The sequence below is a fragment of the Lepisma saccharinum genome, chromosome 18 (assembly GCF_977018435.1).
Source record: "Lepisma saccharinum chromosome 18, izLepSacc3.1, whole genome shotgun sequence".
NCBI classification, from domain to species: domain Eukaryota; kingdom Metazoa; phylum Arthropoda; class Insecta; order Zygentoma; family Lepismatidae; genus Lepisma; species Lepisma saccharinum.
The window spans coordinates 52,103,999-52,130,039 of NC_139246.1; the positions used below are offsets into that span (position 1 = coordinate 52,103,999).

The window sequence follows — 26,041 nt, forward strand, 5'->3', positions numbered from 1 at the left end:
GAACATTTTACAAAAAGTATTTTTATTTGTGTAAAATTTGAAATCCTACGGGGCAATATTCCCTCTGTGCCCCCTGAAACTGACCTTGGCCGTCAATATTTGCAAGCCCCTTGCCCCCCCTAGAATTAATTTTCTATACCCCTGTGGTTGCGCCACTGGGCGATGTCCCCTCTCTCCCACTCCCGGACGTCCATGTGGATATTCAAACCCCCTCAATACCTCCATTCCATATCTCTAATGACTTGGTAAGAATTTTCACACCCTTCTTCACTCAGGGCATCGAGAAGATTTCAGAAAATTCTTTCAAATTATAATTGGAAAGGCTATTTTAATACATATTATTTTCTTCATAGGCCAAATGAGCATCCTAACGCTTGACATAAAGAAAACAAAACAAATAGAACACTGTCAGCACAATGCGAATGCTTTATATAGAAGTTGAGAAGAAGAGAGAAGTAGTTGGAGAGAAAGGGAAAGATATAGAAATAGAGAGAGTGAGAAATAGGGAAGAAAGGGACAAAGTATAGAGTAGAAAGGAGAGTGAGAAATAGAGAAGAAAGAGACGGAAATAGATAGTAGGAGAAAGAGAGAGAATGAGAATAAAAGAGAGAGAGAGAGAGAGAGAGAGAGAGAAGGTGGAAAGGAATAGAATCCTAGAGAAACGGAGGAATAGATCTTGAGAAAGAGAGAATGAATTAGAGAGCTATAGAGAAAGAAAAAGTCATAGATGGAAATGGGGAGAGGGGGTCGAAAAGAAGCCTTTAAGAGATAGATTAAAATGAGATGCGCCTACGTATTGCAATTGTGTTGTTATGAAAATGCCTCGGTTTCACACTGTTTTACTGACGTATCAGTGATCAATTCTTAGGAATAAAGTATGAATGAAATTTACAGCGAAAAAAAAATTGTAAACGAAGTTTACCATTAGAAGATGATCACTCTATTTACAAATTTCTGCAAAGTTACCAGATAATGCATAGATAAAAAACACAAAACAAACAATAAATTTTTGATTTGATTTGATTTATTTTACTTCGCGTTTTGTGCCTCTTGGCTAATTTGCGAAGATGGGGATGAGTGATGAAATTGATGAATGGACATTCACAAACAACCAAGCCCGACCGGGATTCGAACCCGGGACCCTTGGCGTCGCAGCGCGATGTGCTAACCACTTTTTTTTTTTTAAAAGGAAATACCCCCTACACGGAGGTATCTCCCACCATTCACACTTTTTCTCACTTTTACACTTGTCATTTCTTACATTTTTCTTTGTTTCTTATCAACTGGACGAACACAAATACCCATGCCTTACCCAGGACTCGAACCCAGAACCCCTGGCGTTGTAGCGCGCTCTGCTAACCACTTCGCCACGGAGGTCGACAACCACTCGGCCACAGGGTCGGGCCAAACAATAAATATATTTAGATATTCTCATTCTACATTTTCTACATTGACACACTATCATTACAACAGATTTCGTACCGAAGAATATTATTCTCATTTTTGCAATCTCTCTCTCTCTCTCTCTCTCTCTCTCACACACACACACACACACACACAAACACACATTCTATTCAAGTTCCTGTACTTTAGTTCCTTATTCTTATCTATACCGTTATGTAGTCAGAGATGCTTAAATTTCATGTGGCAGCGCCGTTTAACAATGACAAGTGACAATTGCATTCTTAGTAATATCCTTGGCGACTATAACACATTTTGGCATTACGAAATGTTATCGATGATATGTGAATGTACAGTCATATTGTTATGTTTTTTTAGAAAATGTGCAATTTCAGTGAAGTAGAAGTGATTTGGATCAACAGTGGAATGTGTTTGTTTAGAAAATAATGCAACCAAAGTATTATGCAGTGAACTGCTATGGGGAAAATTGTCAATGACGGTAACCCCAAATAAACTAATATATAAATGAACATGATAGTATCATGATCATTTATCAATAAGAAATAACTTGGGTAGAGTTCAGTTAAGAAGAGACTAATTCTTGGCATATGCACAGTTACTGTTACACAATCTTTGATGTAGAATTGGATATAGTAAAGTTATCATGTTGTTCATAACACGAAATTTCTAATTAATTAGGAAGTCAATATAAGTCATAATCTTCTAATTACAAACTTTTTTAACTTCGAGAAAGATTATGTGTACATATATATCAGTAGTGTTGCCCACGAGACGAGACTTTGGCCTGTCTCGTCTCGTGAAAATGCTGTGAAATGCTGTCTCGTCTCGAAAATATTCGTTTGTTCTCGGGACACATGATCAATCTCGTCTCGTCTCGAATTTTTAAAAGCCTGTCCCGTCTCGTCCCGTAGGCAACACTATATATCAAGCAGTGCTTTATACATATATGATTTGTGACAATGAGAAAATTCGTAAAGGGTAAATGTAGGTTCAAATCAATTATGATGAAACAGTGTTCCCTCATTAAGCCTGATCTGGCACCACAAACACGTTAATTGCAATGCATATAAAGCTCTCTCTACCTACAAGAGAAAAACTGTATTTGGCGCTGTCGTCAAATTATCAACCTGAAGGGGAGCGTGGATTATGCAATCAGCTGCTTCGAATGGAATCCTGCCACGGCGTTGCTAAAATGCACAACGCTCTCTACTATATTCAGTTCCATGTGCTTGTGTCACCATGATGAGAAAAACTGCGCACAGCACAAGCAGAGGCGTGGTATGTAATGTTGTTGAATTCTTTTGACAAGGAGGGGAAGTTATTCGAGTAAATATGCCACTCGTGTAAAAGCGAGAGGAGTTAACAAATGACTGTCCACTTCAGTTAGCGATTTGGCCACCGTTTCTCTCTTCATGGTACGACTGTATTATTTTCAGTGATTTGTCCAGGAGTGGTGTTTGGTGAGTGATCCCGGGTACGATAAAAGGTGGAGGCACCGGGCAGATCCAGTTCTGATTAGTCTATTTGTGCATAAAATGGACTTAAAAAACGAAAACTCACAACTCAAATATGATATTGGGATTATGATAGTTGTCAATCACTTTCAGCAGAACCTTTCGCTGCTCAATATAGTTGATAAGAGGGCACGGTATCGGGTCGCGGCCCGGTGGTTGAGAAACAATGCACAAGAGTACTTTACCATGTTGACTAATATATTTTGGACTGAAGTGCCTCTATATGCTGGCTTTTTCAAATAAAAGCAGTCAGGTAAATGGCCAAAACACGGCCTCTTTGCACGATGTTGAAGGCAAATTACAGCCAATAGATAACCGCATAAAAAAACTTGATAAAGAGAAAAGAACGTTGCGTTAAAATCTTAAAACATTGTTCAAACATTGTGCATATAGATACTTTATTATATCAGCAAATTAGAGTTTCAAATATGATCCCGGCTGGGCTGTCTTCCAGAGCCTAAATGTACCTCGTTGCAATGAAGCATTCACTGCGCATACGCGAACAACAAACTGAAGCGACACGCTGCACGGTATTGAGAAAACGTCACAGTTAGAGACACATAAGCGACACGCGTGTCTCTTCGATTCGAAAGATGTATTGATTACTGAGTATTGGCTTCCAAGCGACAAGTGTCTCGTGTCGCATGTCGCGTGTCTCTTCGGTGTGAATTCTCCCTATATATACTTCGGGATAAGTGTACCATATTTGAAAAGCTCCTGCATCTTTAATTTTCAGTTTTATCGAAACAGCCAACTTATTATTTATCATTGAAATGAGACGTGTCTCTTGCCTTTATTTTTTCGTTTTCTGCATCATTACTAATAGGGCCAATCCATATGAAGTCATACAACATGGTTACTTGACAATTTTTAAAAAAGTTTATTTTTTGTGTGGTGTGAGCCTCATATGTTGACAGTTCAGAATCACTGTTATTTTATTTTACTATCACTGATTTGAAGATGGCGGGCATGATTTATCATTTTCTCCATTCGTAAGCATCAGCGGTAACTTTTTTATCTGAGCTCTGGTAAGTCCTACGATAATGAGACAAAATCTTGATGTTAAGCACATTATAGGCTACAATTATATTTCTGTGTAATTTTCTAAATATTATTCCTTCATAATAAATTTTAAGGTCAAAATTGTATATTTTAATCGCTCAAAATGACATTTTCGAACATTTTGGGGGGGAATGAACTATTGGACGAAAAAAGTTGTGATAAAGGCAACTGTTGTTTCACAACTGTTGCATGGAAAGAACATACCAATTAGTGTTCAATACTGCAATTGTACGTACATTACACAGAGTTTCTGGTTTATCCGATACACGAACGATGAGCAGAACTTTACATAACTTAAAAGTTGAATTTCAAGACCAAAGCGATCAACTGGGTTTCATGATGCTATACAAATTACGTTGCAAGAAATAAGAACATAGGTTGTACTTCCTAAGCCACTATTCCACTTGAAATAATACGTTGCGACCTCCGTTTGCATTTTTAACACGACGCATTACCCGAAAACAATCTTCCTACTAAACAAAAACGAATTGAAATCAACAACTTGAAATATAAAACGCTCAGAACTATGAAGACATAGCGGGTAAGAATTGTGCGTGTAATCTTTGTCGAAGTGATTCAAGGTATGATTCAGTGGCGTAGCATGAGCTTTTCGGGTGAGAACGCCAAGTCCAAAGGAAGGCTACGCCCGTTTTTGCCTAATAGTTTACTTATGGGATAAGTCGATATAAATATTGTCTATTTGAAAGTACAATTTCATTGTGTTTTGTTGCCTGAAGTCGATTCACATTTAAAAGCTAGCAAATGAGATGCCTCACTATGCAACAAAGGTTTGGAAGACTGGTATCTTACAGCTTTCTTAAACTCAGAACCTTACGCCATTCGAAGTCTTTTCCCCAAAAGATAGTACATGTGTAGCAAAACTATATTTTGGTTCTCTCAGCACACTCAGCTAACCAAGGAAACTTTCGGCATGACGCAAGTAATTAAAAAACCTACCAGAATCATAAGCGCTTCTAGAACAATAGTAGACGCATTATTATTGTGGATGATCTAACTATTGATTGAGTTGGTTTATTTTACTTTGCTTTTCTGCCACTTTTGGCTAATCGCTCAGATGAATATTATAAGTGATGATATTGATGAAGTTGAAGGGACACTCAAAAATAATACTCATGCTAACCACTCCGCCACAGAGGTTGGCGGATGATCCACCTATCGTACACTCTACTGACGTAACAGTGCCGATTAGTAATTCAGACTACTATCTGACATATATCACGTTGCGTCAAAAAAACAAAAACGATAAACACTTTAAAATAATTTCGTTCAGAGATAATTCGATATTAAGAGTTTTGAAACCAATTCTCAACATTTTCATTGACAAAATATAAAGGATTTAGATATTAACGAACGAATAAACTTTCTTGATATAGTAGTTTTGCGGGTTAAGTGGTAGAGCAGCCACAGGCTGAACTTCGCCCGTGAATAAATAATCTATGTTTCTAATCTACCATACCGCGAGGGCTGAAAACTCTGTGTTTTTTTGTTTCTTTTTAGTTTTTAATGCACATCGCTGTTCGTGCTATAAATTACACAAAGAAGTTATATATACGAATTTGGTAAAGTTACGTGAGTCATATTGCGTATTGTAGCATCACACAGCACGTGCAGGGAGCGCGAAGAACCGGATAGGTTTGTCGTCTGCATCGGAAAGCAGAAAGGGTCGCATGAGCTCTAGAACCAATCGAGTTGTTCCGTACGCAGGCGTTCGAGAGAGCATTTCGCGGGTGCTGTACAGATTCAAGCTTTCCCTCCTGGCAGGCAGAATCCTGTACGCCAAACGTCTCCGGCGTCCGGCCAGCAAAGGCATTAGAAAAATGCTACAACGAGAGTTGTTAGTGGGGCGTTGTAGACAGATCGCGAAAAATAGCTATTATAATGCCATTAAGGTCAAACATATGTTTTACTTTCTATTTACAGCATTCACGCATTTTTTACCCATTTTAAATCAGGGAATGGCGGGAGTATTGGCGTTCAATAACGCTACGCCACTGGTATGATAATCATCATAATATGAGGAATGTGTGCGTATAATAATTCTCGCTGTAACAAGGCTTCTCATACGCTTTCCTTAATACAAGCAAATCTGTTTGCCGATTTCGTGTTGTTTCTTCCCAAAGTGCACTCCGTGATGTCGAGTTGAATATCATCCATTACATGATCGTGGACCTGAAAATCACATTTCATATTAGAGCACACGAGAAATAAATGAGTTCTTCTTTACTACATGCAAATTGCATGTTCTCTGTGCAAACAAACTGCAATAATTTTATCATTAGTTTGAAACATCAAACGTAAAATATACCACTTAAAGTTCAAATGCACTTAGTCAAGATAATCATGATAGAATAACTCGAAGGGTACAGTAGAAAATGGTTTTATTTCTTCAGATAATTAATATTTTCTGCCTTACCACCCCTTGTAAAAATCGTTTTAGTGGAAATTGATGAATAACAACAATGTGTGACCACATTAGGCGTAGGGGGAAGTCATAAGGTGGGGCTGCCCTTGACGGCGGCCATCTTGAAAGCCGCCATCTTGGATACAAGTCCAGTTTTGTAAATGGGAAGGTAGGCATGCGAAACATGATTTTAGGCTAGAATTTGATAAGGAAAACAATGGTGAAGTCGTAATGTTGAAATCTTCATTTGTTAAAAAGTTACAGGCATTCAAATGTTGGAATCACACTTTTACATATGGTGCTCTACGTGCTCTACGTGAGCGCCCTCCAGCGCCACGCACGTGTGTAGTAGTTCACCCCAATTGTCCATGACCCTGCTAAGTGTGTCAGGTAAAATATCAGCACAGGCTGCAAAGATCCTTTCCTCTAGGTGAGCAACATTCCTGATCTTCTCGGCATTTTTTATTTGTTGCAGGTGCCTAAATCATGCGACTAACCACAGAGGAGAGGAAAGAGTTAATAAGGGCATGGGGTGGAAGGAGTGCAAGGGTTGTAGCAGCTGAATTTAATGAACGGCACCCAGATCGACATCCTGTGTCTCATGTGAGTGTTGCCAACCTCTTCCAGAAATTCATGGATACTGGTTCAGTAGCGGACAAAACCCAGGTCTGGAAGACCCACTACTGCAACAGACGAAGGCACAACCATAGCAGTGTTGGCATCTGTTGCAACATCACCACACCGCAGTACTCGTCGCCTCTCAGCGGCATGTGGTGTCAGCCGTACATCCATCAGACGCATCCTAAAGAAAAACAATTGGCATCCGTACAAATTGCAACTTCAACATTATTTATCAGAAGACGACCCAGATCAACGCCTGGAATTCTGTGACTGGGCAGTTGCCCAACTTGAAGCAGATCCCACATTCGCCTCAAAAATCTTGTTTTCCGACGAAGCGAATTTTTATGTGCAAGGAGAGATCAACAAACAAAACTGTCGCTATTGGTCCGCTACCAATACTCGCTGGGTTGACCCCTGTAAATTGGTAGGAGCTGGTAAAGTTATGGTGTGGTGCGGCCTATGGGGCACCAAACTAATTGGTCCATTCGTCATTCCTGGTAACCTTAATGCTGATCATTATTTGGCAGTGTTGCGTGATCTCATCCTGCCGTCCGTGTTGTTTGAGGATGGCACATTTCCCTTATTTTTCCAACAGGATGGCACCTCCCCATTATGGATTAAACGTCCGTAATTATCTGCATGAACAATTTCCTGGACGGTGAATCGGGCGTCGTGGTCCCATTGAGTGGCCGGCACGTTCACCCGATCTGACTCCATTGGATTTTTATTTGTGGGGTCATTTAAAGGCCAAGGTATACGCCGAGAAGATCAGGAATGTTGCTCATCTGGAGGAAAGGATCTTTGCAGCCTGTGCTGATATTTTACCTGACACACTTAGCAGGGTCATGGACAATTGGGGTGAACGACTACAAACGTGCGTGGCGCTGGAGGGCGCTCACGTAAAGCACGTAGAGCACCATATGTAAAAGTGTGATTCCAACATTTGAATGCCTGTAACTTTTTAACAAATGAAGATTTTAACATTACGACTTCACCATTGTTTTCCTTATCAAATTCTAGCCTAAAATCATGTATCGCATGCCTACCTTCCCATTTACAAAACTGGACTTGTATCCAAGATGGCGGCTTTCAAGATGGCCGCCGTCAAGGGCAGCCCCACCTTATGACTTCCCCCTACGCCTAATGTGGTCACACATGGTTGTTATTCATCAATTTCCACTAAAACGATTTTTACAAGGGGTGGTAAGGGACTTTTGGCCCACCCTGTATATAAACAATATTTACGCTAGACTTGTTTTTAAGACTCAACTAATGAAAGTTCTGTTGAAGCATAACAATTCCTTCGTTTCATGTTCAACAATCAGCGACTGTTGCTGCGCAAATACACAGAAATTCCGATTGAACCAACACCATGCCGAGATGCAGAAGATCTATCGCTTTTGCTTTTATGTAAGATAAAAATTTTTGCTTAGTTTTATAACTAGGCTATCTTCAACACCGGCGTGCATGCAAGAAACTTCCAATCAGCTGTCGTGAATTCCTTTTAGATTTATTGTAGAATACAGGCGATTGTTTAATTCCTGATAGTTGATATTTGTGTCTATTCTCCTTTCATTGAGCCCTTTGTTTACACTAAAACTGGTTTTATTAGTGAAATAACTTGACTAGTTAAGTCTTGTGATTGCAAAATATTTTCCATCAAGATAGACTATCGCTTTCCCTTTCGTTCGAGTCTAGACAGAAATATCAATAGCAGTCTAACAATGAATCTATTCCTATTTAGATATTACCTGAAGATGTGACTGAACAGATCTAGCAGCATAGATGGAGCTCATATTCTTTAGAAGTAGCATACCAAAGAATATACGTTGATTTCTTGCTTCCATAGGCTAATCGCGATGGTGATGATGAATTACGATGAAATGAAGTTAGTGGTCATTTATAACGAAACACTAATGTCCTGGCCAGGATTCAAACTCGATCCTTTGATGCCGTGTGTCCTTCGCTTAACCTTTGTGTGTGTGTGTGTTTTTTTTAAACTAGTATGTACTGTATTTCATCATATTTTCATGTATGTAATTTTGTTTTTAATTGAGGCAAATGGGAGGTTATTCAAGAAATTCTCCTCACTCACCACTATAGGGACGGACTATTACCTAAGAACTTATGATAGATTAACAAGGAACGATGAATGGTTGCATAGCTGGTTGACTTAACTGACTTGCTCATTTAAACCAAAAGGAAAAAGGAAAATAGAGACTGAAAAACAGATACGGAGTTCGAACACTCGACTTCACGAACGCTCGTCCGGCAGCGTAAGAACTAATCTAAAGCCGCAGTTATGGATTTCGATTTGAAGTTAAGACTACGTAAATCCACATAAACAGGAGTTTCCGAGGGGTCGGGTACCCTATTCTACACCCTCGAATTTTCAAATTTTTATTTTTTCATTATGAAGAGTATATGATCCTAATTGTGAATAAAAAAAATGGAGGGCGGAAGGAAGTATTTACGACTGTACAGCCGCTTAAAGTTGAGATTTTGTCGTTTAAAATTGTTTAGTCCAAATTTCCCACGGATTCCGGGCTCCGCCCCTGGGGTAATTGACTTACCGCCCCCTACCGCTATCGCGGCCCCGCCTTTATAAAAAACGTAAGTTTCGTAGCACGTAGATCTAAAAAATTAACTTCCGCGCTATTTGCAAGCAGTTTGTTATGAGGAACTAAATATTTTCACGAAAATATTTGAAATGTGCCTGAAATCGAGGGTGTAGAAAGGGCTACCGGAGCGTTTCCTAGTTCAAAACCAACGAGGAAGAAGGAATTATGTTTTTCAGATAGCAAGTAAAACTGTAGTACCACTCCCGTAAAGCATATGTGCATACAAGTGGATGGATGTGGCCATACACTTTTAGGCCCCGTAGCTTCTATTCCCTCTAATGCCACGAGCCAATTAATTCTGATCGAGTGGGGAGGAGATGCGTTTCGAGCAGTCCCTCGTTACGCATGACCCTAGGCGAAGCTCCACCCTCCCTCCCCGGTGCGATAGTAGGCTAGGGTGACCGCGGAGAGTAAGAATTAGTCGGCTCTTCAACTTTTTTCTTACTCCGTATCAGTGGCGTATACTGGGTTAAGAACCTGGGCTATCGCACCATATCATAGTATTCCAATGGACAAAAATTTGCTGGTGGGGGTGTTTTTTTTTTAAACTCATTTGAGGTGGCGGGGTGAAGTGATGTGACTCTGTGATTAAAAATATATACCTCATAAATAAAACATGGAAATGTACACTGTCAGTAAGGAAAGGATATCAAGAATTTCATTCTTATTTACATAAATAAGAGGCCCATATTGTGAAATATTATGTAGGCCTAAATACGAGAATAAAAATAAAATTTCCACCTACCTATTTTCACCATTTTAAATTCGGGCACTCCTTGTTGGCGCAGTGGTAACGTCGTTGTCTTGAATCAAAGGGGGTCCCGGGTTTCGATACATGGTAGTTTAGATACCACTTTAACCGTACGTCCCATCCCCATTAGCTTATCTGTTCATAAAGTGGACATACAAGAAAAATCCTCAACGATTTCGAGCTTATCGTCATTCGTAAGCCGAATAGACAGCTTGTTAATTATGTCCCTCATTTCAGTTCACTACACAACACAGCACATATTATTCACAAAAATACAATCCACTCAATACTGTATTCACACGCTGCCTCTAAATAAATTCCACCCACCAAGACCACTCGACGCGATCTAGACTAGAACTGGTCCTTGTCGTTTCGGTAATTTTTAGATGCACTCATAAACCATTCCCGTTCAGCAAACAATTTTCTACTCCCCACTGTATCTCTAGTTGTTTGAAGGTTGTTTCAGTGATGTTCTTGTCCCTGCCATATCACACACTTTCCCCGTGCCTTCGATAATTTGGCTTCAAAATTTACCGATCCTGGGAAAATTACATGGTTTGCAACATTTACCCACACTGTTGAGGACGTTCAGAGGGTTTTTGCCCCGCCATATGCAACCCTGTTCTCTCTCCTGTAACAGTTTGGCTACACAATTCCCCGATCCTGGGAGAATTACATGCTGGGAAAAATTAGTTTGCACCATTCAAGAAGTGATCTTTGTGGTAGCCCTGTGAAGCTTGCCCGTCACCCGCGTGGAGTTGCCCGCCGGCGCTGGGCCAGCCGTTTCGCGAAATCAAAGAAAGCGGGCAATGTTTCCAACTCCTCTAAGAAATCAGGTTAATCTTCTTATTGAAATGAACAATTTTATGCACATTTTCTGATAGATATGTTTTTCTGTATTTTATTCACTGAGTCTGGGCTTCGCAGATAGCCTAGATATCCCAGAATATACGCCTCTGGTCCGTAATTTAAAATAGCACAGTGTGCACAAATTGCTTAATGGAGCTAAAAATCAAGATTTAACCGAATGCAATTTCACCAAAACATTGCACATTCTCTGGTTGCATATTTTGGTTGTGAGTTTCTCAATCTTCATCTTATTTGAATTATGCAGTTTGATCGAGATGAGAAAACAGCTGTGGCGCTGTCATCGAATTTTCAACCGGTGAACGTGGATGATGCAATGAGCTGCTTACACTGTTGCCTTGCCAAAATGTGCGACACACTTCCACACATCGTCATCTTTAGTATCCAAATTAAGGGGGGTATGCCGGATATTCCCCCCACACACATAAAGAAAATTATTCCCGGCCAAATTAAATTATTTTCATCCCTTCCAGGGATGTTTTTATCTCCCTAAAAAAGGGAATTGAAAACTATATTATAGCATTTTCTAACTATGTAACGAAAATAATTGAAAAATCATGTGTGTCTATTAAAGGTCGCCGAAAAGTATGGAGCCTTGTGGACTCAATTCTGCAACTGACTAAACTCAACTAGCTGAACCAACAGCAGGCTGTTTTCCACTTTCGTTGTCATGTTATAGTGTTGATATTTTACAGGTATTAAATTGTTCACATTAAGCTTGTAGGTAGGTTAGGTGGACGTTCGACTTTGGCAAAGAAAATTGGTGAAGTGTTTAGTTTAACGATAGCTATTTTTGTAAACATGTTTGTGTTTTCTTAGAATCTAAACATACTAAGTGTTTCTAAATTACATATAAATGTTATAATAAGATTTAGTGACCTATGTTATATTAAGATTTAGTGATCTATATAATAATAATATTTAGTGAACTATGTTAAAATTAGATTTAAAGACATATGTTATAATAAGATTTAGTGATCTATGTTATAATCAGATTTAGTGACCTATGTTATAATAAGATTTAGTGGCCTATGTTATAATAAGATTTAGTGATCTATGTTATAATAAAATTTAGTGATCAATGATATAATAAGATTTAGTGACCTATGTTATAATAAGATTTAGTGATCTATGTTATAATAATATTTAGTGATCTATGTTATAATAAGATTTAGTGACCTATGTTATAATAAGATATAGTGACCTATGATATAATAAGATTTACTGACCTATGTTATAATAAGATTTAGTGATCTATGTTATAATAAGATTTAGTGATCTATGTTATAATAAGATTTAGTGGCCTATGTTAGAACGTAGGTACTTAGATCTGCGAGGCAGTAGTTCAGTTTACTGACTGGTAAGATATGTACAAATTTGCATACCCTCAAAAATCCTACCTCTCGAAATGAAATCACAAATGCGCCACTGGCAGCCCCAAAAGCAAAATGCTTAATTCCCAAAGGAGAGAAGCAATGCATAGCAACACGAAGCCACTGGGGCACACAAGTGAAGAGGAGGCAAAACAAGAAAACAAATGACTATCCTCTTAAATTCGCAAGTTTGCCGCGGTTGTTCTCATCTTCTTTGAGCTGTATTCGTGCGCTCAAGCGCCAGTTTCTTTACTACGCCACCAATGCATCGAATGAATATGGTTCTTATAGATTATCTATAACCATTCGGGAGTAAATATACGAAAAAAATGAACCGCGCTTTATTCTCTCGAGTCAGGTACGTGAGATAAACAAGTATGGGGACTCCACTGGGATCTAACCCGGGAACCTTTGACTACAAGGTGGCAACCTTAACTACCAGACTGTCGAGGATGCTCACATTTGATGAATTTGTGTTTGTTCTTGCTGAAATGCATTAATACAATAGTTATTTCTATACAGCAGAACGCTTGGTTGGTTTGGTTTATTTTACTTTGCATTTCTGCCACTTTTGGCTAATCGCGAACGAGCAGTACGTTTCTCTCCGTATGTATAGGTTACTCACGGCATTTGGTACATTGTGAAAGACCTTGCAGAGCGAGACCTTGGAAATGTGAAGTAGTATTTTCTCCTTGTTGGGACGATTGTAGCTCTCCAAGGCCGATGTCAAATGTGAGGATATCTGTAAATAATGCAGTTTTTAGTGTTGGTAGGGATTTGAGCAGACGCAATTCGCTATAACACGATTCCATCAAAATCTTGCTTCATGACCATAGGAACTCATGGTACCCTTAAGAAACTTCACAAAACCGCACCTTCTCCTCCAACTCTTGGCAGTATACCGCTAAGCGAAGTGGATACAAGCAAAAACTTGGGGATTGTGTTCGATAGACACTTCAATTGGGAGCCACAAGTTGAATTTATTGTGAAAAACTGTATGGGGAAACTTAAATCTTTGTATCATTTAAAACATACACTGGACGCTAATGTTAAAGATCGTCTTATGCAAGCACTCGTCCTATCCACATTAGACTATTGCGCTCCAGTGTACAGTAATATATCCCAGGGCCTAAACTATAAACTTCAAAAAATTCAGAATTGTTGTATACGTTTCATATTTAACCTAAACAGAAAGGAACATGTATCCCCCTATTTAAAGAAACTTTCTTGGCTAAACATTAACAATAGAAGAAAATACTTAACACTCACCTTGATGCACAAAATACTTAAGAGTGGCTCCCCAAAATACTTATCCGATAAGATCTGTTCTCGTAGAACATCAGCCGAACATAATATCCGCAAGAAGCATAATCTAAAAATCCCCAAACATAAAACCGCCACATATAACAAGTCCTTCATTGTTACAGGGATCAGGGAATGGAACAAACTGCCTGCACCATTGACTAACATTATTTGCCATCAAAGTTTTAAGAAAAATCTGAAGAACTTACTACGTATTGTCCCAACAACTTCATTAACCTTCATATGTTAACAATTGCACCTGCACTTATACATCATATAATGCATACCTAACCTCCCCCCCCCCCGCACACACATTGAACTACCGAAGACTTAATACTTATCTTTACTCAACAGTATATATACTAATCTATTCAATGTATTATTTTATCATTGTATAATCTTTATATTATCTTTATTGTATTATCATGATCATTATGTGTTTTTTTTTCTTTCTTTTTGTTTTTATTCATTTATTGTATCTTTGACAAGGGTTGGTTGTAAGAACGGCCCACGAGGCCGAAACACGCCTGCTTAAATAAAGACCATTCTATTCTATTCTATTCTATTCTATTCGTTCCCGATAAATCATATCTCGCATGGTAACCAAGAAAGTTCATGCGGTTTTTACAACTGCCCGTAGTTTTCGTGAGGTAGTACGCAGTTCAGCCGCCAGGGGTACATGTATGTGTGATTGGCGGAAAGCTCATTCCTTGGCACGTCGACTAACGTAGATAACAGGTCGCAGTCAATAGTTCGGGAGCAAGTATTCGCAGTGAACCATAGCTGTGTCGAAAGCAGTAATCAGGGCGTGTTTACTGTATGAGTACAAGTTGGGCACAAAAGGAGCGGAAGCAGCAAGAAACATATGTGCAGCGTTTGGAGAAGGTACAATTAGTGAACGGACAGCGCAAAAGTGGTTTCAGACCTTCTCGAGTGGCGATGAGACACTGGCAGACAAACCTCGATCGGGCAGACCGAAATCTCTCGATGTGGAACAACTGAAGGCAGCAATTGAAGAGGATTCAAGTCAAACGTGTCAAGAACTCGCTCAACGATTTGCGGTAAGTGCTGAAACAATTCGTGTGCAATGGAAGAGCTTGGCAAATCATGGAAACTGAGTAAGTGGGTCCCGCACGAGCTGACTGCTGCGAACCGTCTCCAACGACTGAACATTTGCGCTTCCTTGCTCACTAGGAACAACAACTGTCCAATTTTGGACCGCATTTTGACGTGTGATGAAAAGTGGGTAATGTACGATAACAAGAAACGCTCATACCATTGGCTATCGTCAAATGACACCATACCTTTAACTGCAAAACCTGCTCTTCATCAGCGGAAGGTGCTGCTGTGTGTCTGGTGGACTACGGCTGGGATTGTGCATTATGAGTTCTTGGAAAGTGGTAAAACCATCAACAAAGAGGTGTACTCCGCGCAATTGCAAAGAGTGGCCGAACAGCTTGCAAAAAAACAACCTGCATTAGTGAATAGGAAGCGTGTTCTTTTCCACCAAGACAACGCTAAACCGCATACAGCAAAGATGTCCCTGGAGGTGATTTCTTCTCTCGGCTGGGAACTTCTGCCACATCCAGCGTATTCACCCGACATCGCTCCACCAGACTACCATCTTTTTTTTGTCTATGGACAACCATATCCGCAATCAACATTTCCAAACTCGCGAGGAGGTTGAAAACGCGGTGGTACAGTTTTTTGCGGCCCTACACAAAGACGTTTTCAAACATGGCATCTACAGGCTTGTACAAAGATGGGAGAAGGTTGTAGAAGCGGATGGTGGATATTTTGCAGAATAAATATAAGGTAAACACATTTGTTTTGGACCTTTTCTTCTTTGTACTAAAACCGCATGAACTTTCTTGGTTACCGTAGAATCTCATTTTCCGATTGTGTCGTCAACAGATTACTGATCAAAACTTTCTTGTATCAAGCGTTTATCTATTATCGGGTTGTTCTTAAATACCTTTCTCTGGGTATGGGATTTTTCAGGGCGGGAGATAGACGTGTTATGGCATTTTAGTACATTTTAATCATTTTTTTTACATTATCTTGTTTCTTATATGTTTTCAGGAGAGTGAGAGGGCCATTTCTTAGAATTTAATGTTAGAGTTTAATTTTCCCCAATGCAAAACTACATCGGGTCCTGGAAATCTGGTAAATACAGAGTGTTTCAGAAGTAATGGTGTAAAATAAAATCGTATTTATTCCGTTATGAAATGACAAAACGCAACCATATTAACATGAAATGAAAATACAGTTATCCAAGTTTCTTACGTCATCATTACAATTGTCAGCCTTCTTGGACACGGCCCTAATCCTGTCCACTGTCTCTTCCGACGTCTGTGGGCGGCCCGATATTTTTGCGGCCCAGAAATAGCCAGTAGATTCACTCAACGGGCAGTACAGTTTCACTTACTGAAAGTGTCGCTGCGCTGTCACGAGGAAGTTTCAGCACGCAAAATGCTTCCACTTGCTTCGACGTCGCCATCTTGAGAGACTGCGCCACTAGCGCTCCTAACGGCGTTTAACTATACTACCTCGACGCCAGGGGTCCCGGATTCGAATCCTGGCTTGGGCATGGACGTTTGTGATGTCTATTTATAAATTTCATCATATCATCACTCATCCCCATCTTCGCAAATTAGATAAAAGTGTCACAAGAAGCGAAGTAAAATAAATCAAATCAAAACTATACTACCTCACACAAACATAAACTTATGCCCTTGCACCTTCATTTCCTTCAGTGATTCGCCGCTTTCCGTTTTTAGAACTCTCGCTAGAGGTCTTTCTATTTGCACCATCACTTCTGAATGAGTGCGTATTGTACCTCTCCCTTTCCTTCCATGACTAATATTGACATTGTTTCACTTGAAACCTGCTGGGAGACTTACAAGATGTTCTCAGTCCGCCATAGGAACAAATTCTGTGTAAACAAACAAACACAACTTCTGAATAACTCTGTAGGTTGTTCGAGTGGCAGCTATTCGGGAATCTTGGCCGTGGTGTCGCTACTTGCCTGTTCGAGCATTAAGCGCTCGAGCTAAGAACATCTTAATTCCGTACGCTATCTACCTTCGACCTTGCGAACTATTCGGCTCTCCAGCGAAATCCCTTTCATGCAGCTCTCTAATGCATATATTTCACAACACGTCTAGGTTCATACTTGTACAGTGGTAGAAAACAATGTTCTCAGAGACAATAGGCAGACACTGTGATTTGATTTATCTGCATATGTTGTTGCAGTGAATTGCAGTGGCGGGACTGACAAAATGCACACTTACGTTTATCGGTGAAATATAATTTTTGATAGTTTCATGGCATTATTGTATTTTTTGTACTTTACAATCCTAATCCTTGTCATAAAAATGTCGAATATTACCTTAATATGTGAAATAAAGAAGTGAAATATGATTATAACTACTGAGAGATCTATTTATACCCTAGACTATCCTGTTTCTGAATATAAAAGATGATATTTTCCTGAAGAATAAACAAAATTTCATATATGGAGAGATGGAAAGATTATTATTTCATTACATAGGTGGATTGAAAAGTATTCAAAGTGCCGTATATGATGTACAGAAGAAGGAAACAGTTATGATACATTTACCAGAATTTTTTTCCATTTTTACAGCTCAGGCTTATGCGATCTACTAAGCTCTAATTAATACATATAAATTGAAAGGGAAAAAATATTAATATTAACGTATTCAAAAAGTGTATTAAATTCAATACAGTCTAATTACGATATATTATTTAATTGCTCTCCATACATTATAAACTGTATATAAACCTTATAAAATTTAAGGAACAGGGGAAAGATAATTAATTTTACCAGGGTTAAGGCACGTTATCAAAATTTGGGGAACGAAATAGCATATTTGTATGCATAACAAGCAAGGTAAATTCAACCTGTCCTGCAACTGAAAACATGGCACACAGACCTTTTAACAAGGGTGAAGAAAAAATTGAAAGATAATTGGAAACAATGGTGCAAAAGTAAATTTCAAAATGCGGGAAGTTTTTATCAGGACATAGCTAATTTCAATGGAATAAGTCCCTGGTTTACAAAAGTTAAAGGTACAAGGAATGTAGTAGTATTATTGAATAGCATTAGATCAGGACATACCAACTACTAAAAGCTATTTAAAGAAAAGATTCGGATTGTACAAAACCTAAATTGTATATGTGGCAATAAGGAAGATACAAGTACACACCATTTTATATTGGAGTGTCATAGATATCTTCAAGAAAGAGAGACATTCTACAAAACACTTATAAACTGTGTAATTCCTCTTCCACAGTGTTTGGAATCGTTGAACCTAACCTTGCAGTTGGATATATAATGCTTCATTTTTTTTATAAAGTGTGGAATATCAGTATAGTAAGAGTAATTTGTATCCACAGTGTTTTTTCAATAATGTAGAAAAAGTAAATAGAAATATGTAAGTTTAAATACATTGACATGGGAGAAACTGCAAAAAGAGGTAATCCCAAATAAATAAATAAAAATACTGAGAGCCTAGGTATTATTTTCTCAAAGAAAACGAGGAGACTTGTGTCCACCGTAAATTTTTGGATATGTTTGAAATATTGGGTCCTGGCAAACCTGCAATCCTGTTAGGAGTTTCGTTCTAGAGCTAGAGCTAGAGCATTATATTTACCTTTCCTATAAAGGCGCAAGTTATCTATTGGCACGTTGGAGAAAGCTGATTCTGTAGAAAAAGTCACAAATTGAAGGCTTTCCACATAGATGCACAACTTATTGTAGTATTAGCTTTTGATTTCCCGTGTAAAGCCAAATGGCAACTCCATGACAACTGTAATATCGCATGGAACAATGCAAGTATTGTCGATGCCAAAGCGAAGCATAATTGTTACGTATTTCGTCTGAAAAGACGAACAGGCGTCTCCTATAGGCTTCTGCTCTCGCCTCGTTATCAAAGGTTCCGGGGTTCGATCACAGCTTCTAAAATTTTTCACAAAGATCTAAATGAGGGCAATTTGTGCACCAAATTTGCCTTTACACTCATCCGATTGATAAGCCTGCAACAGCAGAGTAAACACTAACACTAACAATGAGGGTTAGTTCTGCAAAGAACATATTTACGAATAATAATAATAATATTTATTTAAGTGATGAGCATAATTTGACAACCAGGTCCATCACTGTGTCAAAATAGGTCATACAAAATTATAAAATTGAATCTCGTAATTATAAAATTATACAATGGATCCTACAATCTCATCATAAGTTCATATTGTATCTTTCCACAAGTTAAGCTATTATACATCTGGACTTTTTGAAATATGTTAAAAAATTGAGATATTCCTCTGGGATATATTATTCAAAAATTATTCACTATCTATTTGGAAAGTTAAAATCTTCTGTACTAAATTGTTCCTTTTCATTTTTCTTCTTTCTTCTAAGTTAGGCATATTCAACTGTATTAACCATTCAGAATACAGAAGTTTGTTCGTTTTATGTCCGACCATTTTTGACGGGTACTAACCTTAAGAGATACCGCGCCGCCACCACCGATCATGTTCTATTGGACCCCCAGCATTGTGGTCTATCGCCCGGCATCGCAGTTTCCATTGCAGCAAGCTCCGGCGCAGGACAGGCATGGGAATTCTGTCCCACTCCTCCCTGCAAGCTTTCCATAGACCATCCAGGGTGCGCGGGCGGCGATGTTGAAGACGTCGTTTCAATAGTCCAAATGCGCAAATCCATTGGACTGGCATCTGGGCTTTTCACAGGAATCTCTTCAAACGGAATGACACAAATTCTTAATTCCTCTGCCATTTCCTGATAAAAACGTAGTGATGTTCTGGCGGTATGACTCGAAGCCTTGTCCATATGGATCATCACTTGGTTCGCGTCCATTCCATACAATTTTGGGATGTCTCTCCGATAGATAGGTGTCAGAATGGAGTCTTGGAAGTATCTGGCATTCACCTTCACGTTTTTGTCCACCTTGCGTATCATCAACTTACCCTCATATCCGAATCCCGTCACAACCATAAAGCCATGAGGGAAACTTTCCCTGCACTGACGAACAAAGTTGCTGCGCCCCTTAGCACTACGGGCAACACTTTGCTTGCAGCCCTTCTCCTGGTGGTTTTCGTGGGTGAATGTTTCGCTAGGAGAGCCTGTTGTGTGTAACGGGCCACAATAGCTTTCGCAGTAGTCACCCCGAGTATTAACCCATTCTCCCGACTCTGTTTCACAATGCGTACGTATGAAAACTTAGCATGGAAAAGGGCCATTACGTAACCCTCACCCCAATACCGGTTGATTTTCGGCCCCATTTGATAACATTCACTACCAACACTCACGCACCTACAAGGTCAGACACAACACTGCTCCCCCCAGCAGACCCATAGTTCCAGCATGATACGCCAGGTGGCAGCACCGAATCGACAATGCTCGGATATAAAGCGAACAACCTCTGTAATGCTGTTCATAGTAATTCTTTTTAAACTTCGTGCGTAGTAGTGCATAAAAGTTTTTGAACTGATTCAACTTTTTGAAGGTAATTCTTGACTGTCAGAAACAATAATTCATTAGCATATTCAAAAATTGGACGATCTATCGTTGTATACAGGTATAAGTTACTCTCTATTTTAAAAACTTTCCATGAGAAAAATGTATATCCAAGCATCTTCTTTGCTCTTTTGCAAATTTCGGAAATGTGCTCATCAAATATGAGAGAGGAGTCTATTAATATCCTCAACTCTTTATGCTATCGCACACTTGGATTTTAATTTGATAGATGTAATTGTTAGAAAGTATATAATGAACTGTCTTAGTACATCTTATAACTTTACACTTTTTCAAGATAATTTACATTTCATTAATCTCACCAATATATCATTCTATCAAGTTCTGTCTGAAGTTGAACACCATTATTTGTTAAAATACTCTTAAAAATTTGTACATCATCTGAATATTCATAATAATAATAATAATAATAATAATAATAATTTAATACCAATAATATTAATAATGATAATGCTAGTGACAGTTGTAACAGATCGCTGCTTAAAATCACAGTGATTACTTCTGAACTGCAACGTGATCACTAGTTAATGAAAAATCACTCTTTTTCCCATCACTATCGAGGCAGATATGGGACAAAATACATGGAAACGGACACAGCCGAATCTTAATGCCCGGAAAACGGACATGCGCAGTTCGTTTGAAGCAAATACATTATATATTCAATGCTATCTTTGTATAACTTTTGTGCCTAACTTCTTAGAATGAATGCAAGATTATGTCAGAGATGGATGAGTAGCGATGAGCGAACGCTGGAACTGGAAAGGACAAATTAAAATAAAAGAGATACATAAGGAAAATAACTCGTGCATTCATTCAGACGTTTTCCCTTAACGATGGAAACACTTAAAACACGCGAAAGCAAAAGAATGGGACGATCTTGGACAATTCTGTCAAGTGTCTATGTCTCAAATTTGTTAGTTTTGAAGTGCTTGGATAGCTGTTATAATACTGCATTCTTATTCTCATAAAAACGACCCCCTTCAGATTCTTTCTGGTAAAGTCGTCGCCTTGTAAGCAAGGGGCTTACTATATTTGTATGCCCCTTCAACTGCAAACAGAAAATGTTTCCCCGCCCGTATTTCCAATTTCTACCAAAAAAAGAAACTTTTACGACTTACTGACACAAGATGTTGGCTTTCTCGACCCATTGGATTGTTATAAAGTAAAAATATTCTACCGTGCTTTAGACATTCCAGTAAATCAAGTAAACAATAGATTTCAGAGTGTGAGACAAATCAGAGGAAGCTTCCCCCTTTTTTAGTACCTAAAGTTGATAAAAGATTATTTGAGGAGCACAAAGACACGAGTGAGATTGGGATGAGTGGCGCTGTTAAGTATCGAAAGGGGTTTGGGCTCGAAAAGTGGACTTGACCAAACTAGCACAAGAATTTTTTTCTATCAAAAATCGTAGAGAACTGTTAAAGGGCATTTAACAATGTCGTAATTTCTTGTAGTAACAGTGCATTTTCCTTTTCGTAATTTCATATTTGTATGCACCTAATATAAATGTAGGCGTTAATTAATATTTTAGAAAGAAGGACTTTATTATTTTTTAATCGAGTATAGGGACTCACAACTGAAAGTTGCGGGGGGCGCAGAGAATGTGAGTTACGCTACTGCATATAGTGGTTCGGATCCCAATTTAAACTGTAGGTCCACTCCCGATTAGCCTTTCTGTGCATAAAGTGGACTGGAAACAACAAATCACTCAACAACTCGCGTGGCTATAACGTGGTATATCAGCGTGAAATAAAAGTTGTTTCACATTTACTGCCACTTGCTACATATGCTGAATTTTTCAACAGTGCCAAAGTTATTCTTTTATAAATTTGTTGGTGACAAGTTGACAACATCATTTCCCCATTTATTTCAACAGTTATTAGCATCTAGGGTTGTGGATATATCGTGTTTCTGCAGTCGTCATTCTTAGGTTGCAATTTGAAGATCTTGTGTCTTCTGCTGTCTATCTTAACTGCGACTGCAAAAAATCTATGTAAGCTTCAAGCAGATATTCGGTCCCCAATATTAATAATTAAAGCTTAAGCTTTGTTGTCGCTTTTCGTAGATGTATAGATTTCCTGCCCAAAATGTGAGATAATTAAAAATTTGTTAGCAACAATGAACAATAATGGGAATAACAAGCACCTAGCATAACAATATAAGTAATATATAAGTTCATATCTCCATAGTTTGCACAGCAGAAATGAAAAATTGAGTAAAATTGTGTACGTGCATTATTTTTTGTCTTTCCTTCAATCCGAAGTTATAGGCTTCATAGGCCTACTATCTAACATGAAACCTGAAAATGGACAACAACTATTACAGCAGTCACAAAACAAATGTTGCCAGAATTGTAGATCAATCTGTGGCTCTACGAGAACGATAATAGCACACAAAGGTTATTCTGGTACAGGTAAGTCCACTATTTACTTGTAAGTAGTGTAATTTGGTTCTTTCTGCGTCATACTTGTAGGTATCCCTTTTTATGTATGGATTTAGAATTAGTCGTATCATATTATGACGATTTTTTGTGGATTTTATAGCGTTCGACGACGTTCCAGTACAATTTTCACCGCAATTCCGTTTCTTCCACCACATACTTGTAGGTATGCTATGATCTTACGTGATATAACTTAACCTATTCATTTTTTTTACGATCTTTCACGAGTTACATAACATACAAATCGTTCTTTTTCACTCCAGTTGTAACCTGTCAACAGGACTTTTTTTTACGATTTTTTACGGACTACACTATAGTAGAGAGGAAACGCCAATTCCCAGCCAACTACTAATTTTCCCTCACTGAAAACTCTCGACCAGCGAGTTAAATTCCGATTCCCCGACCCGAATTAAATGTGCTGTGTGAGATAATTCGATGGAATTCAGTCAATGAAAGTTGGGTCTTGACTCGTACCGACTCATACCGGCCTCGAATATGAGAGCTGTTGTAGTAGTATATACGTATTTAGAGGTTGAAATGTCATCATTTGTACGAATCACATCATAAGTAAGAAGGGACCTCAGAGTAATCTTCTACGATGTATTTTTTGGGTCCCATGATTTTTCACGATGTGTTTTTACGATCTTTTACGGACTAATCTAATCTACGTATGCATGTCCAAGGAAAAAACAGATTTTGACCAAGTGTAACCGTTTGAGATACATCCACTTCCGGTCGTCATTTAAGAATTTCTTCCAGTCAGGGAGGACACCGAGACGATGCTCACGCAGTAAACCTGAGCTCTCTGCCACCATCTGTTCGGAAGTTACGAGCGATGAAATAAAATTGGCAATTGGTGTTCAGGCAACTGTGGAGATTCCTTTGTGGGGATTTATTTGCAACTGTGGAGAATATTTTTGGAGATTAACTTGCAACTCTGTAGACTCGCTTGTAGAGATTAACTTGCAAATGTGGAGATTTGTTTTTGAAGACTAACTTGTAATTGTGGAGAATCCATTGTGGAGATAACTTGCAACTGTGGAAAGTTTGATGTGGAGATTAACTTTCAACTGTGGAAACTCCTATATGGAGATTAACTTGGAACTGAGAAGACTTCTTTGTGGAGATTAACTTGCAACTGTGAAGACTTCTTTGTGGAGATTAACTTGCAAATGTTGAGACTCGTTTGGGGAGATTAACTTGCAACTGTGAATAATCCGTTGTGGAGATTATCATACAACTCTGGAAACTCCTTTGTGGAGATTGACTTGCAACTTGCAACTGTGGAAACTCCTTTGAGGAGATAAACTTGCAACTGTGGAGAATTTTTGGGGGAGATTAACTTGCTACTGTGGAGAATCCTTTGTGGAGATTAACTTGCAACTGTGGAGACTCCTTTGTGGGGATTAACCTGCAACTGTGGAGAATATTTGTGGAGATTAACTTGCAAATATGGAGACTTGTTTGTAGCGATTAATTTGCAACTGTGGAGATTTCTTTGTGGAGATTAACTTGCAACTGTGGAAATTCCCTAGTGGAGATTAACTTGCAACTGTGGAGAATCCTTTGTAGAGATCAACTTGAAACTGTGGAGACTCCTGTGTGAAGTTTAAGTTGCATCTGTGAAGGCTCTCTTGTGGATATTAACTTGCAACTGTAGAGAATAATTTCTGGAGATATACTTGCAAGACGGCCACGTCAGAGCACACTCTTTTCGAGAGAATAACGTTGAAGTAAGAAAACCACTTAGAAAACCTGTTGCATTGATGTAATGACTTAAAAATTGTGAAATACGGAATATAAAGATAGTTTAATTGTAATGTCTTTGTACTATAATGAATACGAATTATAAAAATATACCACTTGTACTGATTAATAGGTTATTATGTAATAGTGTCAAGTGAATAGTTTTGTTCTTTTTACGATTATTTCAATTTCTTTCCTTAAGTTTAATTTAATTTTTAGAGTTTTTCGTTTTCTTGTATTTACTGCCTTTTTCGCCTCTGGTGTGGTTTCTTACAAGCTTTTACTTTTGTTTTGTTGCTTCCTTTTTCTACTATAATTGTTTTTCTTTGAAGATACATGTACAATATTTCTTTAAATTTTGCACTGCCATCTATTGGTAAAAAAAATATTTGTTCCATAATTTATTCCTGCTGTTTCAGATTTATATTACACAAAAATATAGAGGTATCTATGATAATACAAATATTAAAATTTATTTTTTGAACATCGATGTTAGGTTGTGTATGAATTGTAATAAGTGTGAAAAATTACTGTATATTAGCTGTTAATTGTTATCCGATTCCATTTTAGAAGGTGTGCAAAATCCGAGAATGAGTGTTTCCATATAAGGTTATGGTGGTGTCTAAAAATGTTTCGTCTGGTGCTGCCATCTGTTTAAAAACTGATCTGGGGCCGATTGGCGGCACCACCCTCGAAGTCCTTCCTACTCACACGGGCCTCCCTCATTGCACAACACTAGAGCATCCTTGCGTTCTAATGTCACCGGTGAATGCTTTTATTGTTATGCTAAATGCGTAAGTTGTTAGGTTAGGCTGGCTAGATTTAGTAAGTTATTCAGTGTACTTATGCTAATAGAACCAACCTAAGAACGCACGCATTCCTTGTCTGGCGTCAAACAGGGAAACAGCGGAAATTCCACAAGATATGGTCCAACGTGTTGTGTGGAATGTCAGTACTACTTCTACAAAACAAACTAAAAATATTTTTACTAAACATAAATCAAACCATCACGACTGGGTGCAGTCAAATCCTATTCCCTGTTGAACTCGTCCGTCACGTCGGGTGTCCACTTAAACAGGTAGCAAGATGTAGGGCAGCTGGAAGTGAAGTGAGTCATTCAGAATACCTTACAACCTGACCTGTGTAGGTGGGTGACGTAATACCACAACTGCGCCATCTATTGGTATTTGCAGTAACTAAACATTTTTCTTTCAGCTAGAGAGGTAAAAATTATTCACAGGGCGGGCTGTTAACTCAAGATCAAATTATATTTAACAACACTTTCATTTGCACTTGAAAACAAAGGAAAAGTTTCAGTTACTT

At 38.5% G+C, this 26,041-nt stretch overlaps 1 pseudogene; it reads left to right on the forward strand.

The window, feature by feature from the left end:
• Nucleotides 1-15,042: 15,042 nt before the first annotated feature.
• On the forward strand, nt 15,043-15,642 carry LOC146002255 (histone-lysine N-methyltransferase SETMAR pseudogene; annotated as a pseudogene).
• Nucleotides 15,643-26,041: the final 10,399 nt, after the last annotated feature.